Source organism: Abramis brama (genome assembly GCF_963993115.1).
Source record: "Abramis brama genome assembly, chromosome: 24".
Lineage (NCBI taxonomy): Eukaryota > Metazoa > Chordata > Actinopteri > Cypriniformes > Leuciscidae > Abramis > Abramis brama.
In genome coordinates this window covers 11,355,112-11,371,756 of record NC_139986.1, presented here as the reverse complement: position 1 = coordinate 11,371,756, position 16,645 = coordinate 11,355,112, and the positions used below count along the sequence as shown (strand labels likewise).

Sequence of the window (16,645 nt, the reverse complement as noted above, 5' to 3'; positions counted from 1 at the left end):
AATCATTACAAAATTAAAACAACAAAACAGGACAATCCAGTGATATATTTCAAAGAGTCTAGATTTTTGCATACAAGACTGAAATTACATTGCCATAGCATTGCTATATCGTTTCTCTGAGTATTTTTAAAGAATATTTTAGTGTAATTACAACTTTTCTATCCCAATCTCTCTCTTTGTTCTCCACAAAACATATACTCTACATATACTGTACAGCACTCCAGTAAACCTCCAACTATCTCTCTCCTCGCTATCTTTCAGCACTTGTTTTATTCCACTCTGTTCCTGTTCCATCACTCATAATATTATGTTCATTCCTCACATCAACACTCATCTCTCCCTTGCTCCTCAAAAGTTGTATGCTCCCAAATTCAGCTTTCTCCACTCCATCAGTAGCTCATTTCAGAGCCGCTCTGTCAACCCTCCTCTCCCACGTTCCTCTCTGCTCCTTCATCAACTTTTTCTTCCTCTCCTTTATCAACCCCGCTATATTTCCACACCAATTCTTTCACTTTTTTTTGTTCCTTATCTCTTTTTTTTCTCCTTTCAGCCTCACTCATATGCAAGTGATCATTGTTATGGGCACCTTTAGCTGAAATATTGAAAAATCAAATAATTTTTTTAATATTGTTTGTATATGGTTGCTAATTTTAACAAGGTAACTAACAGTAAAGTAACTTGAAAACCCCACTTGTTTCCTAAAATGTATTGTGTGATGGTAATGACAGAAGTATTGGGGACAACAATTATTATTTTTTAAATAATTCTACACATAAATAAACAAATCATTTAACACGAAATCTTAAGTTCTTCGTTATCTTTTTTTAAAAAAGTTTTGTAATTTTACGAAAATTTCAATAAATCTATAAAATTCTCTTGTCAAGGTAGGGGACAAGTAAAATAATCATTAAAAAATTAGAGATAATGAGAACTCATGAGAGATTTATATAATTTAATACAAATTCTTAAGTTCTTGGTAATATTCATTTTAAAGTTTTGTAATTTTAAGAAACTTCATTAATTTATTTAAAGTGTATTATGGTTTTTCAAATACGCCCTGGAGTCCTGACTGGTGTAAGCAGGTGGTTGCAGACTCCAGGGCGAGGGACCTTGGGCAAGGAAGGTCCAGTGGGAAGAGACTCTGGAAGGGTGGTCTCGGCGGGACGATACTCTGCAAGGGTGGTCTCGGCAGGACGAGAATCTGGAAGGGTGGTCTCGGCGGGACAAGACTCTGGAAGGGTGGCCTCGATGGGACGAGACTCTGGAAGGGTGGTCTCGACTGCAAGAGACTCTGGAAGGGTGGTCTCGGCAGGACGAGACTCTGGAAGGGTGGTCTCGACGCCACGAGACTCTGGAAGGGTGGTCTCGGTGGGACAAGACTCTGGAAGGGTGGCCTCGACGGGACGAGACTCTGGAAGGGCGGCAGGGACGGAGAGGGAATCCGAATCTGCTTATCCAATGGTGTAGGATGATCCACTCACCCACAGGATGTTGTCGATGTATTCCCTCAAGGAACACGTGGTGGCAGTACATGTGGCGTAGCCGCCCCATGGTGCTTTCTACACGCAGTGGTCAAGGAGGCTCAAAAGCCTGACAACTCAGCACCACTGCGTGGTGGAGCTCTGCGGATGGAGGCCTCAACATGACAACTCTCTAAAACAAGAGGAGGCCTAGCAAAGTCCTAAGCAAAACTCTACTCATAGTGAAAGGGCATAACTAAGGAGGCTCACAGAAAGCAGTAACTAAGGAGGCTCACTGATAGCCTACTACTTAGTAAACTATCTGGCGTCCGAAAAAGCATTCACAACCAGCTTCCTTCTGAAAGCAGTGGCCAAGAAGGCTCGCAAACAGCCCAAACACAGCACTACTGCCTGCCGAGCTCTGGGGATGGAGGCCTGAACATGGCTATCGGCGTGCTATGCTCAGACCAGCTTACCAAGGAGGCTTTGCAAAGCTTAACTCTGACCCACTATTCAGGTGGATCTCTAGGGAGTGTAGGCCTGAAAGAGTGACTCTCTATAAAGAGAGGAGGCCTAACGACACTCTGCTGCTGTAAAGGCAGTAGTCAATGAGGTTCACAGAGAGCCTAACAACCTAGCTTACTGCCTAGCTGATCTCTGAGGACAGCATGGTGACTCTCTCTAGCGTGAGGCGGCCTAACAATGTCCTATGCTCAGGAGCTAAATGCACATGCTCCTCTCGCATGTACAAACAAACAGTCTCCTGAAGACAAGAAAGACGAAGACGTATTTTACAGGTGCCCTTTTATACTCACAGTCGCACCAGTGGTGAAGTCATAGGCTGCCGCATGCTAGGGCTGCACAATTAATCGCAATTTCCATGTAATCGCACTTAAACCGATTTGGCTTATTGCGATTTTGAAATCGCAAAGACTGTGATTATTTTTTATGCGCAGCTTGTCATTGATGTACGGCTCTGTAAACGCTGCTCCATCTGAAAGCACTGTGAGTTTGAGTCACTTATAACATGCATTTGAAAAAGCAACACGTGTCAAACATCTTTCCAAACACGAGAAACATTTATGAACCTCTTGTCTAACAAAAGACAACATTTAATAACATGCTTTTACTTCAAACTCACTTTATAACGACAATTGAGCATCCTTCTGTGAGATGATGTGGCTTCTTACACAGAAAAAGGCAGCCGTGTGTTTATTAGTCATGTTTAATCAATCAAAGCGTTTCAATCTTCTGTTTATTCAGCTACAGCGATGATGCCCAATAGCGATTTCCTGGAATGATGTGCATTATCGTACTTAAGCGGCGGGGCATATTTGGCGTGTCTGCGTGAGAGCACCCTCTGGCTTTCAGATGGAGCAGCATTTACTACCGATCAGCCGCACTGCACTGACAAGCTGCGCATAATAGCAAGCCTTTGCCAAATCGCGTGCGGTTTCTTTGCGATTAATTGTGCAGCCCTACCACATGCCAATGTCAAGTTCATTGTCGTGTTTAGACTCATGCTTCAGACACCAGTTATGCCTGAGGCATTCCCCATAGCAACCCCTAGGGAACGCAACTTGAGTTCCCCTTCGAAAGGGAACATGATATATAATGTTATCTGTCCATGAGAGAACAAAAGCAAACAGTTTACAGAGAACAAAAAAGAATTAAAGCTGCAAGCAGCATTTATCGGGGTTCAAGCATTTAAGGCCTTTAAGGCCTTTAAGCACAAAAGCATCAAAAGACATTAAGTTTTATTTAGCAAGCATGTCAAGTCAAGTCATCTTCATTTATATAGCGCTTTTAAAAATGTAGATTGTTCCAAAGCGGCTTTACAGTGATAATAGGAAATTAAAGTAACAGAGATTGTTTTGTCTTTATAGCGGCTCTAGAATAAAGTTATTGTCCAGCTAAATTTAGTTTTGATTGATTCACTTCCGTCGCAACGATCATTAGTTGTTAACTTAGGGGCCGCTAACATGACACCGTTTTAACAGAAAACTCTTTAAGTTCTCTCTACGCAAACTTTAAAAACGAAAACCTGTGAGAACGCTGATGGCATGCACATGCGTATTATGAGTTCAGTCTATATGTACGCGCATTTGAATAACCACTGACATCATAGATGGAAAAGACCATATACAGCCAATACAGGCAATTTAACATAGGAAATATATGGTTTTCAAAGCTTTTTAACAGTTATAGCACCACCTAAGGTCCGATCTCCATAAAATGTTGCATGCTTGTTTAGAATGCTCACCAACTTTCACCAAAAAAGTTTTGAGTTTTCGTTTAAGATTAATAGGCTTTTGAGTGTATTTTGCCACGCCCATTTTCTAAATGACCCTGTTATAGCCATTCAAATGCAAAAGTTCAACTTTTTACAACTGATTACAGAGTCGTAAAACTCGTTTGCGCCAGCTAGTGACCGATTTCTTTCAAAATTCTTACAGACCTCAAGGGCCATGAGTCAAACATACCCACTGAGTTTTGTTCTGATCGGCTTCCGTTAACCTTGTCTAATAGGTGCTCAAACTTCATTGGCCGATGGCGGTCATGTTTTTCGAGATACGCCAATGTCCTCATAGACATACATGGCACCTTTGACCAAGACACTGCATACCAATTTTCAAGTCAATCAGAAGAACGGTCAGGTGGTCATAGCCCTTTTTATGTTTTTTTTTTTCATGTTATAGCACCACCTAGTGTTCAATCGTCGCTTTTTTTTTTTTACTGTGACCTCAGATGGAACAAATACATATGTGTACCGAGTTTGGTGAAGATATCTAATTTACTTCTCGAGTTATATCCATTTTAGTAAAATAGGCTCCTCCCACAACGTACATTTTGCCTTAGTGAATTTTCCCTTAGTGAATCGAAATTTCAACTTTTTTTCGATAGTAATCCATATCCTCCTGTTTTTCTGAAGACAACTGCCACTGCTACACTTAGTAAAGGCCCAAATTGTGCATTTATAAATTGGTTGTTATTAAAATAAAGCTGCACATCTGCATAAAAATGATGTAGTTCATAATAAAGAAATTTACATACCTTTTTTCTCTAAAAATCGTCAATTGTCTTACCATGATTTAGAACTGAAGGATTTAAAGCTCATGTGAATGTCTACGATGCCATCTTGTAAAAAAATACAAAAATAAAAAAAGAGCGAGAAAAAACGCACCTTAAGCTATAGCAGTTTAATTTGCTATCACATTTTATATTTTGTGGTTTGTGTGAGTCCTAATATTTCCAAGACTACAATTTACAATCACTGTGTTACTATTTTCAGAACCATGATGTCATTTTTCACAACTCTAGACACAAAACTCTAAGACTTTTCTCAATTGCTTGGATACAATACATATAAAACTTAGATCATTTGTTCATTCAACAAAATTCACCTGTTCAATATGACACAACTTAACATCAAAGTATTCAAAAGGCAATTCACACATTACATTTCAAATGAGTGTCTATTCATTTCCTTACAATGATCTAACTATCAATTGATACAACTGCTCAAAATGATAAGTAACTGTTGCATTACTCTTAATGCCCAAAGGTTTTTTCCAAGATGTTTGGCTAATGAAAACATCCATTGTGATGTAGATGAGAACCTGTGGCCAAACCCACAACACAGAGTTGATGACAATGTAGAAGTACAGTAATCACTCCTGTTTTGTTTCTTACAGTACAAGCAAGCAAGTTGAGGAACACTGCATTTGATGTTTTACAGTACTGTCTTTTCTTTTCTATTTCATAGCTAATTATTTTTGCTTTGATTCAAATAAACCTATGTTGTGATTGTACTGTAGTGTTTTGCATCAATATATTACAAACTTTGTTCAATAATTCCACTGTGTCTGTAGTATTCTCTCTACTACTGCAGTACTTTTACAGAGATGTATTTACTGTACATGTAGTACCATAATGAAACCTGTATCACCTATTTTGTTCTACAGTATTTAATGATTGTATGGACAATGACACAGTGAAACTATCGGTTGCTTGTGTGTGGGTGATCTATAGTTATGTTTCAATGGTATTTCACAGTAAATTTGTTTTTTGAACCAATGATTGTGCTGTGCAAGTGCAAGATTTCTTTAAAGATGTGAATGCACAATGCAATGTTTTGAACATTAGACAGCCTGTGTTACAAGTGATAACCGTTTTGAGTTTTGTGTCTAGAGTTTTGAAAAATGACATCAAGGTTCTAAAAATAGTAGCAAAGTGATTGTAAAAAACTGTAAAAAATATTTTTAACTAGGGCACTTATTTTCAAAGATGTGGTACCTTGTTGTAGCACTATAATTATGCATTTTATAAGTACTTTTATATATATTTTTTTTATAGTTTTGAATTTGCAATACAGCTACTGTATTGAGATAAATAGCTTTGGTTCTGCATCCAAAGTAAAAACAGGAGGACAACCAGTATTTGGCTGAGAAATGGCCTCTAATCTCTAGTACACCAGTGCATTGCCTCCTAGGAAGTACTTCATCAGGCCTATAGTGACGCAAAACTTCCTAGAAAGGGAGCAAAGGGAGCACCCTTTCCCAAAGTTACTAATTTAGTTTAAACTTTTTCAAAAGCATGCTGTAAAATTCGGTCTACCTTTCCCAACAGCCCTGCTTTTGAACTGCCATAATGCAGAGGGCAATTTTTTGCTATCATTATTTCACAGTGCATTCATTAAGAAGCGATTATAAAGGGTTTTAATGAAAGAGCTGATTAAAGGCAAACTTTGACCAGACTCATTAGTTTCTGATGGAACACAAACACACGTTGAACAGAAAAGAGAGTGTGAAGATGATCACAATTACAGCTTATTATTTAGGAGGATGATACGCCCTGAAGCATTTACTAAAATCTCTCCCATAATTATTTTATGAACACTTACTTCTTCTTTCCTTCTCCTTTTCTCTCTTCAAGTTTTATTACACATGCTCTTTGGGGGGACTGCCGTAATATTATGTTAACTCCCTGATTGAGAGGTAATTGTATTGTGACCAACAGATCAGATTGAGAGAACTGCTTCTTCTGGCACATAAAAAGTCATAAGCAAATCCAAGAAGAGAAAACTTTCAATGATCAACAGTGTAACATTGCTGACCATCCTCCAAACACCTCTGGGTCAATGATGTAACATTCCTTTAAAAAAAAAAAAAAAAAAAAAAAACGACCAACCAACCAACAAACAAACAAAAACATACACACATTAAAAAATGCAACTATTAATACAAATACTTGAATACAGCTTCTATGATGAGTATGTTTTGTTGGTCATTTGTTTTTTGGACTGGATAAACAAAAATGTCAGGATGATACAACTGTCCTGATATCTTATGCCACATTAAAAGAATTATACATTTTTGGAAAAAAAACCTTGTGGAATGATCTTTTATTAACATGTTTTATTGATTTATTCAAATACAAATAAGATCTTACAAGATCTCACATTCAATGCTTAAAGAAAAAATGTTGTGCTGTTTTTTCCAAACCATATGAAACCAGATTGAATACAAAAACTTGACGTGTTTTATGCAACAAAAAAACAATAATGAATGATAAATTGTTAGAGAAAGGGAGAGAGGCTGGTGAGTTTGTGAATCAGTAATGTAGAACATATGATGGCTCTGTGCCGTTCTATGTTGTGTGTGTGCGCCTTGCACGTTGCCAGATTTCATTACGGCACTTCACTTGCTCATGATCTCACTGCTCAAACATGCTCGCCTGCACAGAGCTGATGACTGAGGGGCCAACGAGCAATAAAGCCTGTGAGTTTGTGCAAATTGTACGTGTCAATGGGAAAGCAAGTGCTTATTTCACCGTATATGTGTGTGCAAACCAGAAAAAAACTAAATATCACAGGCAACCAAACACACCCATTCACACCTGTGTGTGCTTGTAAGCAGTTGATAAGCTCATGATGAGAAGCATACCTTAAGGACACCAAATATTGCAAACAGCACGCGTCTGGTAAAGCATTCCGAAAACAGGCTGCAGGATCCAGCTGTGTCTGCGTGTAAACACACATGAGCACTGTTGAGCGCTGCTCTGCGGGGGTTGCTGTTGACTTGAGCATTCTGTTTAATTATAGTTCCCGATTGGTGTGACGGTAATGGGCTAATTACAGCTGTATAAATTATCCAAACGTACCAAATGTGTCTGGAATTGAGGTGGTGGAGTGCAGGCATGGGAAACAAAGCAGAAACACAGAGGGAGGGAAGGAAGTAGAGGAGGGATGGATGGATAAATATTTTGGTTGTTAAAGTGAGTGTTGTGAGTCGGACTGTAGGTTTTCGGCCCTCTCTGGTGTTCATCACTTAGTTTAAATGCTAACAATTCCACCCGCTTAGATTGATTCCATTTATTCAACATCCAACTTATATACTTGTAAATAGTGAGGTTGACTATTTTATTATACTATAATACTATAATAATAATTACTATAATAATAATATAGCGGGTGGAATTTATTTTATATATTATTTAAGAAAATAATAATTCAGAGACTATTCAGCATTCAGTTCTGTTCTGTTTCTGAATCCCCCCTTTTTTTTTTTGGACAAAATAAAAAAAAAAAAAAAAAAAAAATAACAGTGAATAATTGCTCATAAACAGTTTTTTAATCAAATAATTTGATAATATATTGTGATAACATAATATGGTCAGTCTTGCAAAAGTTAATAAATAAAGGTTACTATTTCTATTCCTATCCTTTCCCCTGTATAAATGTAGGAATTATGTAACAAAATGTATGCTGTATAGGGATGGAACATGATGATTATGTTTCTCTACAGTCCAGCATAAACTGGAAAAGGAGGGGTTGGGAGAAAAAAAGTTCTAAAAAGTCTAATTGTGGCTTTATCAAATAAAGTGCCAATCACATAACAGAATCCTTCTATTCATCCCACAGCGGGATAATTAAGGAGGGCCAGTATGGCAATAATTCCCTGTGCCTCTTTTGAACAAGGGACAGCAAGAGTGAAGAGAGACGAGTCTGCATTAACGTAATCAGTGTAATCATGGTCAGGTCTCGGAGGTAGATAAGAGTCAGCACCTCAGGGCAAATTAAGACCTGTACCTAACCGGCTCCATTTGTCTCACTTTCAAATCTCTCACTAGCTTTTCTAATCCTGTTTCAAAAATGTTAACCACTACACTTTCTGACATTGCAATTCTAAATATATTGTAAATAAAATTAGCTTTGGGTTCAACAGCTGATGTTCTCTGATACTGCTCCAACACAAGATAAATTGGCACAACTATTGGTTTTCATTTTTCACATTTGTCATTTGTTCTTTTTGTTTACACATCCACATTCTGCACTTCGCTCCGTCCCTCAGCGAATACCCGCATCCCTCTTGGCACCTTGAGAGTTATGGCCCAAAAACAAACAGGAGTTGTAATCCATTTATTCTGTCCCACCAAACAAAAACTACTCAAATAATCCTTGACAACACAGGTCTTGTCGAGAGACCAGGCCTTAGGAGAGAGAGAAAGCGCAACTTAGACAGTCAGGGAGTGAACATCTCTCTTCCTGTTTCTCGCTGTCTCTCGCTCTCCCTCGCCGCCTCTTTATCAAGCAGGTGGTGCCCAGGGGTGGCTGGCCAGGGCTGGCAGACAAAAGCGTATGTGTGTAAACTTTAAAGCTGATTAACCCGGCCCCACTGCCTTAATGAGTGCGCCGAGTAGCGGGCACCTCAGAGACCTCCGCACTGAACCCTTCCTGCGCTTCAGACCCAGCCAGTCATCCCACTCCACACACATCAAAGAGCTTCCAGCACAGAGCGGAGAGGAGAGGTGAGGAAAGTGGGGGGATGGTGGGAGATGAGGAGGGGGAGGATGGACAGAGGGATCCCTTATCTCCTCCTGAGAGGATGCTGCTCTGCAGAGTGAGATTGTCTCGAGCTGCCACCTGTCCCAGCCATCTTTGAAGGCAATGCTAAGCCTGTGATGGGCCTGACCTCCTTCAGCTCCCTTTCTTTTATGTTTCTTTTTATTTTCTGCTTAGTTACTATCCCCTCCCACCCTTTCCATCTAGCATTCTTCCCCTCTACCCCTCTCTGTCTTGGCTTTTCTTGTGATTAGTACTTGAGGCAGGGATGCGTCCCTTGTTACCGCATAGACTCATAATAATAATTAAAGGAGGGAAACGTTATTAGTGCTTTCTGTCCCTTCAAATAAAGACCTAGGAAAGCACCAAGTGGTGGTTTCACTAACATTAAAGGGGACATGATTTCCTTGCTCTTTTGAGAAATAGTTCAATGTATCTGATAGACATAATCTGACATTCACAACACCATGTATTGTGATATACCATCTAAGCAGAAAAAAAAAAAAAAAAAAATGTCATTAAGACCTTTTCAGGGTTGTGATACTATACTACTATACTATAAAAAGAAGTGGATACGTGCACTAAGTATAAATAGCATTTAACAACTATTTACACTTAGTGAAAATAACATCTGTCGCTATTTTTCAAATTTACTGTTAACCTCCCGAACATCATAAATTCATGAAACTAAGCATGTTTGCTCAAAAGGACTTGTTCTTCATATGTACATATGCAAGTTTTAAGAAGTTAGGACTTTGTGCACATAAGATATAGGCATAATAGTCATAATGGGCCATACCAGACAAATATAAAAAATGTATCTGCTAAACAGTTTAATAGATCGAAATTAATTATTAAATAATGATTTTTATAATGTACAAAGTGTAAAGTCTATCCCCTAACTCTAAAGGGCCTTTCACACTGAGTGCAATTAAGCGACTTGAATGTATGTCACAATGACTCTCTTGTACGAAACAATAGATCCCTATGGAGCTATTCACACCAGGCATGATCAATCACATTATTTTTTTCGACCAGTGTGTCGATTTTTTTTTTTTTTCATCGCCCTGCGATGAAATGAGCCGTCCAATTAGATTTGAGCTTACCCGAGCCGCTACTGTTGCAAAAAAAGTGTAAGAGTGGTGCCGTTGTTTTGAAAACCCGTGTAAACACAGAAGAAAAGTATTCCGGAATAGAAAAGAGAATGGATGTTGTGTTATCTTTGGTATCTGCATGTTCTTTATACAGATTATAATTTCTATTCATTTTCCACTGAATTATGCGATCTGAAGAGCTTGAAACAGCATACAGAGCGTTGTATTCTTCCGTGAGTCATAGAGCTCATTCGCTCTAGAGCTGTGAATCATATTATGGAATCATAACCCCTGCCCTTCCTAATGACGACATTGTGTTCCACTTTAGATAGCAGTCGGAAGTTATTATACATACTCGATGATGGTTTCTGTATACTACCAAACTTTATCTTAATTTACTGTTGTATATTGTGCAGCGGATGAGGTTAAAACCAAATGGGAAAACCTACGAGATACATACATGAGGAAAAATGTATTCTCGCCACCTACCATGCAGACGGGAATTAGCTGAAGGCAATCAATCATATCTTGTTCAGTGTGAAAGCTCTGTTCATCAGCAATTCGCTTAGCTTTATCGTGCCACGCTCAGTGTAAAAGGGCCTTTTACTCCTAAACCTAGCCTTCACAGACATTTTTTTGCATTTTTATATTTTCAAAAAAATAAATTTTGTATGATTTATAAGCTGCTTTCCTCATGGGGACCTAAAAATATCTCTTAAAAATTACTGGTATTAATATCCTTGTGGAGAAATTTGGTCCCCATAACGTAGAGAATTCCAGGTACACACACACAAACACACACAGAGAGGACTGGAGCGAGTGTAATGCTGTCTGAATACCCACTGAGGATGAGAGTGAGAAGTGGTGTGATTTATTTACACAGTAGTAGTCCACTCGAAAAAGAGAGAAAGAGAAAGGGACCTCATAGGTGTCAAGCCATTGTTGTAGTCTCCCACGTTTTTAAGCCAAAAGTTTTACAGTGGGTAGTGGGGTTACTGACAGCAGTTGTCTCTATCCTTCAAAACAGGCTTTATTAGACAAGGTTCAAAGCATTTCTCTCTATGAAATCTCTGAGATGGCTTTTGCATTATGATAATTTCAACAAAACACAGAAGCATGAAAGGAAACACGTCACATGAATGACTGTGGCATATCCAACAGATCAAGTTTTCTGGCGGAATTTCTCATACAGATAAGAAGTTTCCAAGAAAAACTGATGTCCATTACTCCAGTATCAGGCAGTGCTGAGGAACATTTCCACTCTATTCCAACATGCTTCATCCTGAACCCTCCAGGCGAAAGAAAAAAGAAAAGAGGGAAGTCAAAGAAGCACATGAATCTAATGGTACAGCCATACACGGCAAAACTCCTTTAATAACCTCTATAAAAGAGGATCATAAGATTATCTGTGGTGTACTAAACCAAGAAGGATAATAACAGTAATAGATTCACTTTCAGAATGAAAGGATCAGGATGAAGGAGAAGAAGAGACATCTTACTAGTGCCCAAAGACTGCTCCCGGCGTCTTGGCCCCTGTGAGCTCTGGTTAAGCCGTAGCAGGGCCCCTCTTTCACAAATCCAATATGGAAACAATCATGCAGACCATCCTTGCTATTAAAGTAGTTAGTGGGAGCCTCTCTATGGCTTGTATCTTTATTTTGAGGCATCATTGTATATTTATGATTTCATTGCAAAAAAAGTCATTAAAGCCATGTAAACTTCGGAGTATAAACTCCAAACAAAAAGTATGCGGGTGTTTCTTCAACCAAGGACATGCTCACTCAGTGGACTGTAAAAAAAAAAAAAAAAAATCTATAAATGATTAGAAAAAACTTCCATGTACAAAAACCTTGTTACTCGTATAGATGAGATATGCATTAGAATTTAAATGCAATGTTTTGCTGAAATGTTTACATGGTATCTAGCCAGTGAGACTGATTTTCATTCAGTCATAAATACACGTCAACTCATGTCATCAAGACCACGGGGTATAAGGTGAATCTCTCAACATCATACTGCTCTAGAGAAGTTCTTAGGAAAGGACAGAAGGTTTCATTTAAACAACAACTAGCATGTAAGGAGGTTTGCATATATATTTATTATGTCCAAGTAAAGTCCTAGTCAAACAACCAACTCCACATCTTCATTTGATATGGTTATCCAGAATACACCAGCTGTTAGATTGGTTCTGGTCATGTCTATATCTTTGACAGCAGATGTTTACAGTTCAGTGGCCAGTGAAGGTTTGATTTTAGAGGTAAGGGGGAAATAACACCCAGCACTACCCACCCAATATATCAGTGTCAAGCTCAATCTTTTTCACCATCTCAGAAAGCCCTCTACAAGTCTTTTGTTCAGGCGGCGGTGGCATGCTATGCTCCACCAAGGGCACTGAAGTGGGAATATCCTCTGATATGGTGCGCACCAATGCAGAGCTGACCAGACAGATGCAAGCAGTTTGGATGTGTATGTTTGGTGGGATATCATCAGTCCCTCCTCGTGTTGGTTTGTCTGGACTCTGGTTCAAGGCATCAATGAGGCTTTGGTAGAGGATTATAGGCTTCAGGAAACTTGGTAGATCTTTATCCAAGCAAGAACACAGGACTGAAACTCTAGCCCCACAACGCTGATCAAGCTAAAGGTGGGAGCCAGTTTGCTTTTGAGTGGGGACAATATTTCACACTGAGAAGTTGTAGACCGACACTAAATAGGCTTAGGAGTTGACCCTCTTTGCAGTAATGACACTCATGGGCTTGAATGTAAAGGACAAAGGGGCTTCAAAGAGCTAAACTCTCAAAATCTTTGGGAAAGTGCTTGTGAAAAAGCACAAATGCTTTAAGACCATAAGGACAGCCAAGACTGCACTGAGCAACGTGAATAAACCTATTGTTCAGTTGAGTTTACTGAGGAAAGGATATGGCTTTGCGCTGCTGGGACAATCATGTGTATGTCCAAGATTTTAAAACATTGAGGAATGGCAAGATTTCATCCCTCCCTGCTTGCCTTGTTCAAAACATTCCCATTCCATCTTTAGATTCATATAAAAGGGAAACATTCAATTCAACAAGCTTTAATTCCCATAACAGGACATGGCTCTTACTGGAGAAGGGCACATCTGTTTAAGAAAATACAAACAATTAGGAAAGAGGATAAAGAGAGAGAAGAGAAGGATCTTCCACTTCCCCAAGAGAGATAAGAAATGCAACGGCAGCAAGTGCCTCATTGTTGCTGCTTCCCGATGACCAGCAAACAATATAAACAGATGTCACAGTGTTAGCCACATTTCACACTTCCACATATTTAGTGCTCTTCCCTTCATTAATCCGTCTTTCAATCCTGCCGTCTTATCTATACTGTGCATTAGCATGGTGCTAAGCAGGATGTAGGACTCTTATCCAGTGTTTGTGTGAGAAAAGAGGATAAGTCTCAGGAATGACGGCTAATGCTAATGCTTCGACTAATGCTCACAAAGAGGGCTATTTATCCTGTGCGCTCTTTATGCAAAACTCCCGGTCCTTTATGCACTTATGCAGTGTGTGTCTACACAAGAGTTTGTGTAAATGCAGTATTAGCACCTTGACTCGCTGAAGTAACGGAGGAGATTTGTAGGACTTTCTCAGAGGTCCTTGCTGTTTTCATGCCTTACCCCTCCTCTGGCACTTGTCGTTTGGAGCTTTGTTCCTGACACCCACTCCCAGGGTGCCCCTCTGTGTGTTACCGTGGTGACCAGGTGTGCAGAGGCGGCAGGTGGAGGCTCATTTAGGCGCATTAGGCCTTGACATGCGCCAGCAGGAAGAGTAATCACGCTTTACCTGCCACTAGTACTAGTGCATACACAGCACAAAGAGCCCGACTCGCTCTCCATCACATACTCTCACACACGCACAGTCTCACACTTACACTAGCACACACCTGGGACGCATTTACGAGCTGATGGATCTCCAATGGGAAAGAGAAATGCAGGGGGCTCTGTCGAATGTGAGAGTGTGCATGTGTATTGGGGTCAAGGTTTTTCACAACTCAAAGCCTGTAGAACTGAGTGAATGGCACCAGTGTGTGTTTTAAAGCAGTGATGGTGATAGGGTTAGTTAAATGGTTCTGGCATCTCATAATCCCCTCTGGTGAGGAGTGTACACCACATCTATAATCAACGATACACCGAGCCCTTTATTTAATCATAGTTGCTTTGCAGTCTAGACAATATAGGTTTCAAACGTCACACTGCAAGAAAAAAAAGAAAAGAAAGGTTTACAGTATTGAATACCCCTGGGCTGAAGCAGTAATTCACCTTTTTAATTTTTTATGTAAACACCTTAGTCTACCTGGAAGTGTGCACTGTTTTATTTAAAAAGTTGGACTAATAGCAGCATTGTATAATTGTAATTGTGTAATTAAAGTGTAACATGTATGTAATCCTTTAAATATTTAATTTCACATTGTGTTATGCAAACTTGGACAGACAGATGAAGGACTAGCTTGACTATAAAAAAATCTGCTTTAGCTAAATTATAACTGCACAAATAAATATTCTTACAGAGCCAATAAGTAATCACCTACCGTAGCAACAACAAAACACCATGTTATTGTTGCAGTAAGTTATACGTTATATGAAAATATAAAGAAAATATAAAGAAAATATAAAAACCTACTCTGGATCTTTTAGGGATTCTCTTATTGTGAGACAAATAAGTAATGGTATATGCAACTTATGGAGCTGTAGGTACTAGTTTAACAGGACTTTAGGACATGCTCACTCTGTTGTTCAGGCCAACTTTAGCAATTTACAAAACATTTTTTATTTAATAAGAATCAAATCAAATGCCAGAGGCATGTCTGCGAAATGTCTCAAAAGCAAGAATTTCTTCCTGAAGAGTGAGACATGGGGAGAGTGCCTCGCACTCCTTCTAGCATTCATTCCATCATCAACTTTCTCCACTCCGCAGTTCATTGCTGCCCTGGTGATCCCCCATGCAGAGAGAATGGACCTTTGGACGACTAAGAGGCTCCTTTGACTTGTCCTGCTGTTTTTGAACTCCTCTGTTTCAGTGTCTGCCTTCTCCACCTGACCTCTGACCCCCCACCACCCTTTCACCCTGCACCCTCTGCCCCAACTTCCCCCTCCGGTCTCCAGCCACCCGGAACACCCCTTTTTCACTTTTGTTCTTTTTTGCCTTGCCCTTTTAGCCTCTGTCTCTCCCCCACATTTTAACTCTCTCTTTTCCCTTCGCTTCACTCTTTTTCTTTGTCTCCCTTCATGTTTCCCCTTTTTTATTTATTTCTATAAACCATTTAAAAGAATGTTATGGGTTCAATACGAATTAAACTCATAAAGCACAATGTTTAGTAAGACAGAACAATATCTTCAACTTGTGAACTTGTAAATGAAATCTGTATTTTAAATGTATTAGTATTATTTATTTGTTTTGTTTTTTTAAACATTTTAAATTATATATAATTAAATTATATATATTAATTATTTAGAAATAACAACAATAATAATAATAGTAATATCGATCGAACTTGATGAAAACTTGAAACATTTCTTTGCTCTCTCATTTGCTGGAGCACCCCAACCAAACGCTGCCTCATTGCAGGCACAGAGTGGAGATTTCTTAGAGGTCCTTACTGTATACTATCCATACCTTCCCATTCATCTGACACTGCCTCTCCCCATTAAAACACTCTCTTTCTGCCTATTTCTCTCAATTTCTCTGTAAACAGAGAGTGGCAGAATTGCTGAGGTGGTCAGGTCTGTATTAATCAATATGTGAGGGTCTGACTGCTCGGATTGTAGTTGACCCTTGTGCATTAAGACGGCTAATGAAAGGGCCTAAACGATCAGTAGTACAGTGGTAAATGGTTTTGTGAGAGAGAACAAAGGTAAAGGGCATTTAATTAAGTGCTGTGTATTAAAATTACACTGTCAAACCTAATTCAAAACCAATTTAGCGAAACTAAACAAGCTATCACATCGAATCCTCGTCCATAGGTGATGACCAGGCAATGGTGGTCCGCAATATTAACCTCTTAAAAGGCCTTGACTAGCCTCGTCTGTCTCTCTCTCCCTTTATTTATCTCTTTCACTCTATCCTGTCCATGCACAGGTTCTTGCTCTCTCATGATTATTGATTATAAAAATGATGGGGGAGTCCGGTGGACCAGAGAAAAACAAGGGAAAGATAATATGGAAAAGAACAAGGCAGGGGGAGTTTGACTGCTCTCCGCTCTGTGGCGCTTTGATCACGCCG

The 16,645-nt window shown here is 39.3% G+C and overlaps 1 protein-coding gene across 1 annotated transcript in view; it reads right to left on the bottom strand.

Annotated features, from left to right (window-relative positions):
- gli3 (GLI family zinc finger 3) overlaps positions 1 to 16,645 on the bottom strand; it is a 185,906-nt gene that overhangs the window by 93,623 nt on the left and 75,638 nt on the right. The gene's annotated exons all lie outside the window — the stretch shown is intronic.